Source organism: Apis laboriosa, unplaced genomic scaffold (genome assembly GCF_014066325.1).
Source record: "Apis laboriosa isolate Shangri-la unplaced genomic scaffold, ASM1406632v1 scaffold50_cov145, whole genome shotgun sequence".
NCBI classification, from domain to species: Eukaryota; Metazoa; Arthropoda; class Insecta; order Hymenoptera; family Apidae; genus Apis; species Apis laboriosa.
This window is the reverse complement of record NW_025223540.1, coordinates 927,771-943,427: the sequence shown is the minus strand read 5'-3', so window position 1 is coordinate 943,427 and position 15,657 is coordinate 927,771.

The window sequence follows — 15,657 nt, the reverse complement described above, 5'->3', positions numbered from 1 at the left end:
TTGAAATAATTGTATAATGTAATAAGTAAAATTTGGAGAAGGGCAATGAGATGAACGATCGTGTTGATCAATTCGATTTTATTTGGGTTTAAGATTACGCAAAGTAATCTTTAAAATATGTAATTGTATATACGTACGTGAGAAGTGGTTTTAATCCTGTTCGAGGAGTTGTTCAACCCGATGAAGACAGGTGGCGAAACTATCGACGATAGATAGGTAAGGCGGGTTGAATGGATGAAAGTGAAGTTTAATTACACGGTTTATTTTGCTAAACCCTCGTGGCCCTATCGTAGGGTAGATGCACACAATAGACGCGGTGCCATTGACAGATACACAACCCCAAATATGATGCACCATGACACTTGAATCCCGTCAGTACTTGAACTCCATTGTGAAAACGTAATAATCACAACATTGACAAAGACACCGTCGCACTCCAAAAAAAGAAATAACATATCAATTTCGTATCATAAAATCCCAATTACATCCATTTTTTAATCGAATTTTCATCATTTCAATCAAATAAATTATTCGTTAAAATACAAATAAGAAAAGAAAAGAAACTTGTTCACTTACTAATCTATTTAATTTCTTCTTGACAAATCTTCCCTAACAATTTCATTGATATCATAAAATTTAAATTTCATCCACTTTTTTTCAATTCAAAAAAAATAATATTAATTTTCTTTACTCGTATCACAAAATCCCAATTACATCCAATTTTTAATCGGATTTTTACGAAATAAATTTCAAAATATTCGTATCCAAAGATACATCACGAATTATAAAAAGAAAAGAAATTGATTCACTTGTCAATCTATTTAATTTCTTCTTGACAAATTTTCCCTAAAAATTTCATTCATATCGTAAAATTCCAATTACATTGATTTTTTAATCGAATTTTACGAAATAAATTTCAAAATATTCGTATCTAAAGATATGTCACGAATTAAGAAAAGAAAAGAAACTTATTCACTTATCTTCAATCTATTTAACTTCTTCTTCATCATCAATCTTCAATCATTCTAACATCAATTTCCTTTACTCCTATCATAAAATTTCATCCACTTTTTAATTCAAAAAAAAAAAAAAACATCAATTTCCTTCACTCATATCGTAAAATCCCAATTATATCCACTTTTTAATCGGATTTTTACGAAATAAATTTCAAAATATTCGTATCCAAAGATACGTCACGAATTATAAAAAGAAAAGAAATTGATTCACTTACTTATTTACCTAACTTCTTCTTGACTAATCTTCCCTAACATCAATTTCTTCATTTTCATAAAATCCCAATTTCATCCACTTTTTAATCCAAAAAAAGAAAAATAATATCACTTTTCTTCACTCGTATCATAAAATCCCAATTACATCCACTTCTTAATCGAAATTTACAAAATAAATTTCAAAATATTCGTATCCAAAGATACATCATGAATTATAAAAAGAAAAGAAATTGATTCACTTACTTATTTAACTTTTTCTTGACAAATCTTCTTCTTATATTAATTTTCTTCAGTTGTATCATAAAATCCCAATTACATCCACTTCTTAATCGAAATTTACAAATTAAATTTCAAAATATTCGTATCCAAAGATACGAATTAAGAAAAGAAAAAAAACTTACTCACCTATCTATTTAACTTCTTCTTGACAAATCTTCCCTAACAATTTTACTGATATCATAAAATCCCAATTACATCCGCTTCTTAATCAGAAATAAATTTCGAAATNCTTGACAAATCTTCTTCTTATATTAATTTTCTTCAGTTGTATCATAAAATCCCAATTACATCCACTTCTTAATCGAAATTTACAAATTAAATTTCAAAATATTCGTATCCAAAGATACGAATTAAGAAAAGAAAAAAAACTTACTCACCTATCTATTTAACTTCTTCTTGACAAATCTTCCCTAACAATTTCATTGATATCATAAAATCCCAATTACATCCGCTTCTTAATCAGAAATAAATTTCGAAATATTCGTATCCAAAGATACGAATGAAGAAAAGAAAAGAAACTTGTCCACTTGCCAATCTATTTAACTTTTTCTTGACAAATCTTCCCTAACAATTTTACTGATATCATAAAATCCCAATTACATCCGCTTCTTAATCAGAAATAAATTTCGAAATATTCGTATCCAAAGATACGAATGAAGAAAAGAAAAGGAACTTGTCCACTTGCCAATCTGCTTAACTTCTTCTTGCCCAAATCTTGCCCAAACGGGCGGATTCGGATCGGCAATAAGCCGGCCAATTAAACGTAAATTTTACTCGGCGATTTCGTTTTCCACGCGTAACACGGGGTCGTGCGACAGCTTTATGGATACACGGGGCTGCGCCTCGCCCCCGTGGCAGAGTGTAAACCGGCCCACGATGGGCAAATATAAACGGTTCATCGTGCTTAGTCCGAGCGTGGAACGCTTGTCAACATGGGAACTGCAAACACGGATCGGGACGGATATAGATAGTATTGCAGCCGGGCAAATAATTGCAACCATCCCTCTTCACGAACCCCCCCCTTGCCCCGCGTGGAGCGCGTGCATTATGTAAGACCGTGTAGCAGGATGCCTGCACCCTTTGAGTATCCGGGTTAAGAGGGACAAGAGACGGAGTTGGTTACCCTTCTCTTCGTTTTCGAACCGTTGTTTACTGGATTCTGGATCACGTTCAAGTCGAAGGAATTCCCTTTCGTATCATTGTGCTGCGATAAATGAACATTATGAAACGATTAATTGGATTTGTTCGACTCGAAAAATATTTTGTTGAAGGGAAGACAATACGAGTACGAGTAATGAGGTGTTAAATGGAGAAGGAAGAGATATTTTTTTATAACAAATTGTCTCTTTGAATTTTTACGTTTCGAATGGAGGAAGGAAAGTTGTGGTTGTAGAAAGAAAACTTGGAAAGGAAACTTTTCAACTTCCTTATGGCATTAAGAAGTTATATTTTTTATCGTAGCTATTCCTTTCAAATGACACTCTGTAAAATTTTAAATCGAGATTTCTAAGTTTTGAAAGTATACAAATTTCAAAACTTCTATCCACGATCCCCAAAAAATTCACACAACGTAAACAAAATTATCCATCACAAAAAAAAAAGAAAGAATCTTATTTACGATAAAAATCTCGAAAACAAAATCCGTCAAAAATCCTTCGTCTAACAACTTCCTTTAACCAATTCGTTTCAAAATTCTCCAACCATTATCTCCTCGCCTTTTAATCGATCCATTACATTCCCATTAAATTATTCATCATCCCAAGCGTGAAACGATTCGAGAGAGAAAAAGAGGAGAAAAAAAGAGAGAAGAAACAACATACCGAACCAGGTTTTACCAGTTCTGCACCACGTTATCGTACAAGCCCATACACTCCATACACGACATTAATATTAACCGCGAATTTTAATATCTGTTCACGTCTGCTTTCAGGTGAGTCAACTCGCGTTATCTTAACGAAGCCGATGCCTGTACAGCCCTGTACTACGGTAACCCCGTAAGTAATTATTCGAAAGCGCAAGAGCTATTCAGCCGTGCCCCTCCGGTCGGTCCAACTAGTTCTATTAGCCAGAGACAGGAAGCCGTGAAACGCGGTATCAGCTCTTCCGCGGATTGACTCGCGCCGCGGGTTGGCGCCCATAAATCCCGCCTCTGCGATTTTCAAACCGCACGGGTGGCGGGCGGCCTCGTTGAATGGCGAAATCGCGATCAACGTCGACGAGGCCTCTCCATATCTGGATCCGGGAAACTATGCGGCGAGAGACTCAAAGCAACCGGATTAACACGTCCACTTTTCGCGCGTACCGCTTTTCTCCATCCAGGCCTGATTTCGATTCGAATTTCCTCGTTGTCTTGGCAAATTATTCGAATTATCGAAACGAAGGGGGGAAAAAATTCCGCGTCGTTGGAGTCGTTTTTTAAGAGATTTAAGAGTTTTAAAATTATTGTGAAGTTGTTCGAGTTATGTATTATATGTGTGCATATTATATGGGAGCATTGGTTTCTTCTCTTTCTTTTTTTGGGTAGTTTTATTCGGGTGATATTTCGAATTTTTATCGAGTTTGAAATATACAAATATATAAAAAAGAAAGAAAAGAAAAGGGAGGAATGATTTTTGACTCAGGAATAAATAGTCTACGAAATAAAATAGTGTTTCGAACTTGATTTTTTTAAAAAGATTTATCGGAATAGATTGATAAATTTGGAAGAAATTTAAGAAATTTAGAAAAGTTCGTATTAAGAGAATCGTTTGTCGAGTTATTTAAAAGCGATTTCCCAGAGAAGAAACATTATTATGGTGGTAAACGCGTGAAGGGTTCCGTAACCTTTTCGGCACTCTGGTAATTTGTGCCCCATTAAACGAAAAGAAGAGGAAGAAGAAGAAGAAGAAGAAGAAGAAATACCAGTTTCTAACACACTGACGGAGGACCTGATAATTCAAGCTTCATTCATAAGTTGTTTCACTAAAACAGGTCCCAGAAGGATGATTGTAACGTTCGTGTTTCCCCTGAAAAAAGAAAGGAGAGAACGGAAGAAAATTATATCCATCGAAACTAGAAATCATCAGCTTCTCAGCTCAACTTTCTCGAGCCTCCTAACAATCCTGATTTCATTCAAAAGTAGTCTGAATTATGTCCGTGGGAATGGGAAGGAATAGGGTCCAAATTCCTAGTTCACAGGTATACTATTCCTTGGAAGAAAAAAAAAAAAAAAAAAAAAATCCTGAGATTTCTCAAACAAACGATTATCGCTCTCCTAGCAAAAGAATTCTAATCCTTGTCTTAAAGAAACACGAAAGACAGTATCTATTTATTAGCATCGACAAACTGTTCTAATAACAATAACTCAAAATTATCTCCAAGCTTTACAATAAGAAAAAGCATAAGATTAAAAAAAACTTCCTTTTAAAACTTCAAAGCGATATTTAAATTTAACTTAAACTTAGAATTTAAAAACTATTTTTTCCAATCCCTTATTTTTACACTTCAAAAATTATATACTCCATTTTACACTCTACGAAAAATCGACAAATATCAAGGATACAATTTCCATCTCTCTTAAAAGCTCCAAAAAAAAAAAAGACACTCATGAATATACAACAAGAAAGTACATCAAATCCTCCATCTTCTATTATCGATCGAATAAATATCAACTTCCACCAATTTCCACCCCCTTATAGAAAGATTCGTTAAAAATTACAAATACAATTTAGAGAAGATTAATCCACCCTCCCTTCCCCCCCCCCCCCTCCTAAAAAATCCATCGCCGTCCTTCGCGCAACCTTCACGTAACCGTGCTCGTCCCGATTTCGCAACGGTGATGGCACGGTTTCGTCATGGTCGCACGGCACGTCCACGTCCACGGTGGACATTGGCCAGTCCACGTGGCGTTATTTCGTTCACGTACGCCGGCACGCAGTAACCGATACACCTATGTGACGCCTGCGTGAAACTACGGGGGCGGAGCAGGAGGGAGGCAGGCAGGACGTACGCCGTGGAAGAAGAAGAGAGAGGCCGGCGAGTGGAAGAGGGACGGAGTAACGAGTGGATGTGGGACTAGTAGCTGCTGGCAGCACGATAATGAGCTAATGAGCGGTGTCTGGCGCTCCGCGGCGCCGTAATTTTCAGCGTGCAAGGACGACGCGGCTTCCAAGTTAACGTCACGAAGTCTTTTCTTTTTTCTTTTTTTTTTTTTTTTCTTCTCCCCCTCCTTATTATTATTCGTACTCGCTTCTTCCACTTCGCGCCTGGTTGCCTGGTTAATTATGTTTCGTTCGGTTTGTTTTGGAGCTGTGTACTTTTTTTTTTTTTTTTCCCCTTTTTTATTGGTTGGATCGAAAGTGTAAAAGATCCCGTGGCGATAACAAGAGAAAACGAGGGAAACGAGGTCTGTTACTAACCGTTTAACTGTGTTTCAATGATTTTCTCAAGAATCTATATGTTTTAATTAGTTGTAATCTTGTAGAATGTTTCTCCTATTTTTAGCAATCGATTAGAAGAAATCTTTTCGAAATTTTATCTTGAAAGGGTTTAAATTAACGATGTAAGGAAAGGAATGATCGATGAAAATTGTGAATCCATTTCATCGAGTAGGAAGGGATTAATCCACTTTCGATCAATTTCTCTTTACACTCTTTACACTCCAAGCGAAGCGCGAACCAACCCGTTTCCGGAATTATTAGCCTAGTCCCGCGTTTTAGAGCAAGTCAGTCTGAAAATGGCCAAGTTAGTCGGGGGGAGGGAGGGAGGAGGGGTGGGTTTTTCTAACGATCGCAATCGAGAGAACCATAAAATTTCTTTCCATCCTTGCCAGCCTTGCCTCGTTCTCACGCAACTCGAGCGCGAGCTTCTTGCCTTCTGGTGATCACGAAGAGTGGAAACCTTCGTGGCTGCTGAACGACGCTTTTTTGTACCCGATAAAACGAGTACACTTCTGCTAGGATAAAATGTCACGTATTAAATGTGTAGAGACGGTAATCGTAGATGGATGGATAGTCGTAGAATAAATCCTTTCCTTTTCGAAAGGATTCAGAAAAGATATCAGAAACTTGGATGGAATCGATAATGATATTTAAAGTTGCTTGATATTTTAAAAATTCGATTCCAGAGATTATACTATTGCATAAACGATATTTAAAAATTATTTTCATTTCGAACTGGTGGATAAATTTTTTTTTTCTTTTTTTTTTTCAATTTCAAGAAGCGTGAAATTTATGGAGTTTTTAAAATTAATCTTCTGTAACGATATACATGAAAATTATTCCATATATTCTATATTTCGCTCGTCAACTGGAACTGGACTAGACTGTCGTATATAAGTATATAATTCTTTCTATGCTCGAAATTCTAGAAATTTATAGAGTTATTCAAAATTAATCTTCTGTACGATACGCACTACCGTAGCGAAGCGTTACTTACTTACTCGAACTTTTTCTAGATTCCAGAAACTTGGAATGAATAAAGTTATACGGAATTAATCCTGCGAGTGACCATATTTGAAAAGTACGATATATCCGGAATTAACTCTCAATAACGATATTACGATATAATAAAATTAGATATCGAAATTTTTATTCGCATATTATTATATTAAGGATTTTTATGCATATTAATATTCTGATATATAGAATGTAAAATTATCTGCACGTGTCTTTGAAATCTTTATTTATATATTCGTTGGATATTCGAACGAGAAATTAATGCGTGATATCATGGAAAATTAAAACGTAACAGAGGAAATAGGATATTTAGAATTTTTATAAGATATTTAAAGCAAGATGCAAATCTACCTCGATCTCTTATCGCCTCGATTATAAAAACTTGAATTTGCACAAACGTACGTAATTTATTTATCTCAAATTTTATTTCATTATTCAAATTATTTCGAAGCAAAATCGTTGCTTCTCTTTCGAAACGAAAGATATTTTTTTTTCTCTTAAAGAAATTCCAACGAATTTTCCAATTAATCCTCCAACCGTTTAACTTTCCAAAGGGAATATTTCGAAGAATTGGCGAGCCGTGATTACTAGTAATTCCAGAAATCCACGATACCACGAATTAACAATTCTTTATACTCGGTTAAACGATGCAAAGCGTAACCCGCGACCTTGCAAAACCTAGAGGAGGATATAATTGCCGGAAGTATGCGTATAATCTGAGCAAAGCAGCTCATCGTGGTTTTTAGGTGCGCACTGTGCTATCACCTGACATAATCCACGTTTTTCTCTGATCACCATTAACATACCCCTCCCTCTCTCTCTCTTTCTTTTTCTCCATACTTTATTCCCTGGTATCGAGCATCCGGGACACTTTTCACTGAACGGTTAGTGACAGGTCATCACGCGATCCTCTTCCTTTTTTTCTCGTCGTTAAAAAAAATATTCAAATTTTTGTCTCGCGTTATTTTTAGTTTTTCTAGAAGATAATTGTTTAACAAAGTATTGGAATTGGAATATATAAGTACGGTATGCAAAAATGATTAAGGCGATTCGAGTTATTTTGCTTCATCTTGCTTCGCCTAGTGCGAAATTAAATTGCCTTCAATCAATAACGTTGTATATAGCAACTTTTATATTTTATATTTGTTTCAGATCAAAGATCGTTTATAATTTTGTGATGATTTTAAAGGGATAAGATTAAGCAAAAAAAAAAAAAAAAAATTTACATGAAATACACATTGAGAATCTAATTTTATCGTGAAATCTATGTTTACTTTTAATCTATAACAACAGAATTTTAATTCAATTTTTTTCAAAAATATATTATCCTTTCAATTAAAAATACTGCTCTAAAAATCGATCGATTTATATGTTTTTAATTTTGTAAAAAAGATTGATCAATAAAATAGACAATAATTCATCGATATCGGTTTGAAAGAATATAATGAATGTGATGTATCAACAACAATTAAATTATTTACTCTCTTTCATTGCTTTCACTGTATACTGAATAGTCGAACACTGTAATGAAGAATAATTTTTTTCCAATTAACCAGTTTATCAAATTTATCAAAATTACACATTGTCTCTTTAATAATTCTTCGTTCATAAATTTTCAATGGCGACCAAAGATCGTTTATAGGGATATGTTAATATCTTATCCGTGATAATTTTAAAGGGATAATTTCAGAGCAAGATTAAGCAAAAAGAAAAAAAAAATTTACATGAAATACACATTGAGAATCTAATTTTATCGTGAAACCTATGTTTACTTTTAATCTATAACAACAGAATTTTAATTCAATTTTTTTCAAAAATATATTATCCTTTCAATTAAAAATACTATTCTAAAAATCGATCGATTTACGATGTTTTTAATTTTTGAAAAAGATAGAGAGAATTTCAGGAATGAGGAATGAGGATTAAAAAAAAAAAAGAAATTTACATGAAATACACATTTCATGATTTTAATCTCAATGATTAATAATCTTTTTAAAAAATAATTTTACAACCAACTTCGATCAAATTCAATATTATATTTTCACCTCAAAATCACTATGTTTTCAGTAAACGCAAAGAATAACAAACAAACCCTACCCACGTAACCTATCGTTACTCGACAATGATCGTCCCCAATGGTAGCCTACACGGTACCAATACATGTCCAAATGCAATACGTCGAATCAACGAAGAGAAGCCGGCAAGAAAGGAAATTCGCCATATGCGTCATTCGACGACGTGGTTTTTGCGACGGAGGAGAGTCAGTCGTCCGGCCGGCCGTCTCTCTCTGACCCAGATGTTCCCATCCACGGGCGGAAGAATCAGCGTCCAGTTGCGGCTGGTTTTCACCTCTCGGTCTCACGTGACGAGAGAGAGAGAGAGAGAGAGAGAGAGAGAGAGAGAGAGAGAGAGAGTTAGAGAGAGGCGGCCGCCTCTCGTGGGTGGCCTCGCGTCCGCGGCACGCCGCCGTAATTATAGGTTCCTTATTTACCGCCTGTTACACACTTCGTTAGCACATCACTTATAAAGTGGTCGTGTACTACTTAGTAAGATCGCCGACGTCACTCTTTCCATGGGATAGAGGGGAGATTAAATGCGTTAAATTTTGTCATTGTTGGGGATGTGGAGATCTAAATTGCGTGGAAGATCAAATCTGTCTTTTTCTTTTCTTTTCTTTTCCCTTTTTTTTTTTTTTTTTATTGGTGGATTTGAAATGTTGAGACGTGGAAAAGAGATTTGGGATAGAGTGGATGCTTCAATAAATTAGATTCAGGAAATTTTTTTTTTTTTTGGCAAATTTGAAATTGGATGTAAGGTCAAATGATATATTCATTGGAAAAATGAAAGAGATATGTATTTCAAGAAGAGCATTTTCATTTTACGTTTAATATATATTTATATGGAATTATTAGATAAATATCTTAAGTTGTGAAAAGTTATACAATTATACGTTCTAACACAGGGATTAGAATAATAGAATTAGTTATCTCTACAAAGTAAAAAGTCGAGAGTAATATTTAATATTAATTCAATAAATAGAACAAGAATAACATTTTCACCATCTTCCATTCTCTATCTGTATAGAGATGTATACTCGTACGAGCCTAACCGCGGATTGTTCCACGAATCTAATCGCGACAGGGCGCACGAGTGTGCCGGTTGACCAAGCCCGATCACAGAAAGCTTCCTGGTTATCGAAGGCACGGCTCGATCGCCACGGAATGCGATCAAATGACGTTTTTAGAAAGCTGATTTGAATAGAATGGAATGTCTCGGGTGTCCCGTACGGGATTCGATTACCTCGTCGCTTTGTGGAACGGTCCATGCGTCACTTTAAACTGTGCTCCGCAAATGTGGATGCTCCTCAACGATCGAAATAAGTAAATTTATTCGAACGAACGTTATATTAATCCAATTTAAAGATTCCATGAGTATATTAATAATTTGAATTCCTTCTAAAGAAAATATACATTATTGTACCATATTGTGCAAAATATGTATATAAAATAATATTTATCAAGCGATTAGAAATTAGATGTACAATCGAAAAATATATTTAAATTACGTTTCGTTGAAACTTTCAGATAATTGAAAATTAAAAAAAAATCGAATCCAAACTACGAATTAACATAATCAAGGAATTAGAATCTCTCTTTTCGAAACTATCTTACCGACGTGTGTCCACCGAGGGAAGATCTCGCGTTTCGAAAGATCGACCGCAAACCCAAATCAGAAAGAAGAAAGGAACGAAACGATCCCTCGCAAAAACCGCAAAAATCACACGCTTCGAAACCGAGGAGATATAACGCGACGACGGAAAGTAGGGAGAGTGGAAGAAAAACGGAACGAAGGGAAATGGAAGGATGGATGGAATCATCGCCGGAGGCCACCTTTAAGCGGGTCGGCGATGGCTTGGCCGAGACCTTCTTCTCGTGAAGGCTCGACGAGCAGGCACGTCACGGTTCGGTAATAATCACGGCTGTGGCCGTGTATCGCGAGCGTTCGCGGAGTAATTGAGAAACGTTCTCGTGTTCGACCACGTCTTGGCTACCGTTCTCGCCGGGGCCTGCTAATAGGCCAGTTGGCACGCACGCGATTCATTCATAAAATCGAGTCCGAGCACCCGTCGTGGCCGTGCCTCGACGAGATCTTCCTTCCCAGTAAAGCATGCGGATCCCAATTTTTCCAAATATTCTATTCGATGATACGATTTTTATTAGACTTTATTACCGATTTTTATTAGATTTTATTAGATAGAAAAAAGTGAATTTATTTTTCTCCTCTCCTGTCGACTCTTTTTAACTTTGTCTTTTAAAATTATATTATATTATATTTCTTAACGTAAAATGTAGCAAAATTAACACGTCGAACGAAATCTTCTTCAGTACACTATTATCAAGTGTACTGATGGTTGCAAGAATGATGTTTCGCATCATTCGTTTCCATCATTATTGTTTGTATTAGAAGTATTGATAATAATAATTGTATTAATAATAGTATTGAGTAGTAATTTAGTATGTTTTTCAAAATTATTTTTTTATTATTTTTATAACAATTTAATATAATAGTTTTATTACACCCTATGGAACATCTTTCCAAATATCTACGAAGATCCTTCATAAGTAAAAGTCAAATAAATAAAAAAATATGGGTGACGCGACAGTCAAATCTATTAACAAAATCTGTTAACAAAAATTCGTTCTAATCGTTGAAATGATCAGACAACCACAATTTCAAATATCAATATTATATTAATAATTACAACATATCAGAAGAGAAATTCGAAACAATATTTATAGCAAAATCCTCCGTCAATGCTCCATTAATTACATTAATTACAAAACACAAGGAAGAGTGTATCTATGAACGTGTAACATATTTACATCAAAAAATTCCCTTCAAATTTACATCAAGAAAAAACACGATTCGATATGAACAATAGATAAGAAGAATCCTTCTCCGAAAGAAAATCCGGAAAGTCGATTAACCAGAAACTCGTCCATACTCTCCCCTTTTATCCCAAGAAGAAACCCAAACAGAGAAGAAGGGGTCTTCGTCGTTCATAAACGAGAAGAAACCGGCGGCACTTGATCTCCATCGAGCGTAAAGGCGGAGCCAAGAGCCGACGACTCTTTTCAGGCTTCGCCAGAAGTCTTCGACAGACGCGAAATAGAAGCGAGCCCGGGCCTCACATACATACATAGAGCTTCCTTCTTCCGTTATATCCCCCTCCTCCTCCTCGAGGTCCTTCCTCGAAGGTTTCCATGACCTGTAACGAGGTCTTCTTCTTAAAAAAAAAAAAAAGAAAAAATCGCGGGGACAAATCTCGCGGTCGGATTAGACGGGTTCTCTCTCTCTCTCTCTCTCTCTCTCTCTCTCTCTCTCTCTCTCTCTCTCTCTCTCTCTCTCTCTCTCTCCTCCCCATTTGTCACCGCTGGAAGGATGATCAGCGAGGCTACGTGTCGTCGGATTGTTAGTCCGCTGGCATTCAGGCAAAACTTTCTTGGGGGGATAATTGCGATTGTAATTAAAATTCTACGGGGTGAAAAGGAGCCGCGCAGAAATGAGCAAGGAAGTGCAATCGTGGGATGGAGAATATGTATATAGATACATATATAATATATATAATATGTATATATATTATATATTATATTTTATATATATAAGAGAGACGAAGTCGAGTTTCGTAGTCTTCATAAGGGGTTGAGAGCGTCGACAGGCTGGAGTGCCATAATTGGAACGGTCGCGTGCGCCTGCCGCAGGACAATGGACTCGTCCGAGTGCAAATTATTAACGCGGCCCTCTCTCTCTCTCTCTTTCTCGTTCTCTATCTCCTTTGCACCGACGATCCCTGATTCCTCCTCCGCCACTTCCTGCGCGGGAGCTGCCTTCGAGGAGAAAATCTCGTTCGTTGGCCCACCTGCTCGGCCGCTGGAAAATGGAGACGAATTCGAAGGTTTTGAATGGTGAAAGCGGGTCCCCTGGGGTCGGGTTCAGTTTCCTTGGAGAGGAAGGGTAAGGTTTTCTTCTTCCTTTTTTTTTTTTTTTAATTGTTCCTGGAGTTTGGAATTTTCGAAAGTTGAAATATTGAATTTAAGACGTCTCTACCTCTTTTAAGGCATCTGCGAGATTTTTCGATTCGTGGATTCGATGGTCCAAGGATGAATTTGTTTTGAAATTTTTCAAAAGTATCTCCTAATCTCCATAATAATATGTTTTTCTATCCTAGAAAAAAGAGAATCGTAGAATTTGGAAATTTCAATGACGATTCCTTTACAGAAATTAAAAAATTTGATAAATCCTTGATTAATGTTAAGGAAAAATGAAAATCGAGTATAGAACAGAGGCTCATATTTATACTCGTCTAAAAACATTATTGCAAAGCGATTACGAGAAAGAAAGACAAAAAGCATTCTCAACTTCTCTCGTTTCAGTGGAATAGGGATCGTCCCTGGTCAGACACGGTTCTAAATTAAATTCCAATTCTCCCATTATCCTTTCCCGTTTGTTCCATCAAAAACTCCCATTTTAACAATTTTACAATTAAAAAACAATCATATATACTTGCTTTATCGTCGAGTTTCTTAAAACCTCACTACGTTTAAACTTTTCTAACACTTTTCCCCGAAACGGGGGATTGCAATTACTCAAAAATGCGAACAAAAAAAACATTCGATTCAACCCTACCGCGCTATTTATCCATTAATCCTAAAAAAAAAAAAAAAAAAAGAAAGAAAAAGAGAGAGAGAAAGGGTCAATTTCCTCCCCCTCGAAACACGAGTGGAAAAACGAGATGATCCAGAGGATGATAGAAGGCGAAAGACCTTTCGAGGGTTCGCAACCCTATCAATACAGAGACTCGAAAGACCACGAAAAATTCGGTCGGTTTCCATCGGCAGCAATTCCACCGGAAATCGGGGTTGATCTCGAATGCCGGTTCCACGAATGTTCACGAATTCGTTGAAAAGAGGAGCGCGAGAGCCTCCGGTTCTGGAAGCTGGCAGGATCGGGAGGAAAAAAAGAGAGAGAGAGAGAGAGAGATATCTACATGCATAGAAACGAGAGGGGGAAAAGGAGAAAGAGATAGACCGCGAGCTTTGGCTCGAAAATCTGGAAAAGAGGATAGTACCGAGTTCTCGATACTCGAATTGGTCGGCGTTTCTTTGTTTATCCATCCAAGTTCCAGTAATAGAGAGAGAGAGAGAGAGAGAGAGAGACGAAACAGGCACGATGATAGAAGAGAAAGGGGAGGGAGTATAAAGAGAGGAGTATCGAGGGATGGTGGCTCTGTTCTCGCGGCACGAATCCAAGCAGGCAGCACAGAATCCTTCTGACCCCTTCGTTCGACTCCCTCCAACCACCTCCCCTCCCGCGCTCCTTCCACGTTTCCTCCGCCTCTTCCCCCAGAGGGGGAGGAAGAAGAGAAGTGAATGGAAGGTGAAGGAATGCGAAGGAGGAAAACTAGCCCCGGGGGGAGGAAGGGGGGGGGGAGGGTGGAAAGAACGGCCAGGCGCCGTTTAGACGCTGTTTCTCTCGAGGCTGTGATGGTTGGTGGCGTTGTAGTTGTGTTGCTGTTGTGTTGCTCGGGGAAGAGCAACCCCGTGGTGGTGGTGGCGGCGGCGGCCAATCAGGGGTGAGTTCCATTTAAACTGCGCTCAGGGTGCTCAGCCGCGGCTGAAAGGCATTTAGCCAATCCAAAAGGCCTCCCCCTTTCATTAGACATCTCACTTTGTCTCTTTCTCCCCGGCTCTTCCCGAAGGTTTATATTTTAAATGCTAATTGCAAGTTTTTAATGGGCCGTGCCGAGGCCTCTGGCTTCCCTTATTGTGCCTGGCCTCTCTCTGGCGCGCGCCCCGCGAGTTCTCCGCGCCCAAGGAAAGACGGGTGAAAGGGAGGGGGATAAATGGTTTCTGATACACGAGAGGAGAAACTCGGTTGGAGAGAACACGCGGAAAGAAGATAGACAGAGAGATAGAACGGAAGGAGAAAAGAGGAGAAAGAGGGTTGTTACAATTGAAAGGTAAAAGCGAAAGGGGAGAGTTGCGCGCGGATAGAAAGATAAAAAAAGAAGGAAAGAAAGGTGGAAAGGACAGGAAAACGCGTATACACACACACACACACACACACATATATATATATATACACACCTGCGTATCGAGTTTATACGCGTAAATTCCGCTGCTGGGACGAGAAGAGGAAGAGAGAGAGAGAGGCTGCTTCAAGCAGAAACCGCTACCGGCGCGAGGGTATTTGTTCCGCCGCCGGTTATAATGAAAAAATTACGGCTTTCGCGGCCATTATGTGTACGCGTGCACACGTACACAGGCGCAGGTGTGCAAGCGCGAGAGAACGCGGGGGTACGTGCGTGCAACCGCGTTCATAATTTCTTCCCCCTCCGGAACCAGACCAGCTCGAATTAAGCGCGGCGCGAGCACACGCGTGACGCGCCTCCTCCCAGCGACGCCAATTATCCAGACACCACCACGGGGCCTTTCCTTGTTACAACCCTGCAAGTCTCTCTTCTTCTTCTTCTTCTTCTTCTTCTTCCTCCTTGGCCTCGATGGATTTACGATTATGATAAATTGAAAACAATTTTGGCCTCCATGTTTCTTCCTATTATTATTATTATTTTTTTCTTTTTAGAGAAGATTAATCTTTCGGAATTTTGTTTCGTGTATTTATCACTTACATCGATTCTTTTTTTTTTTTTTTTT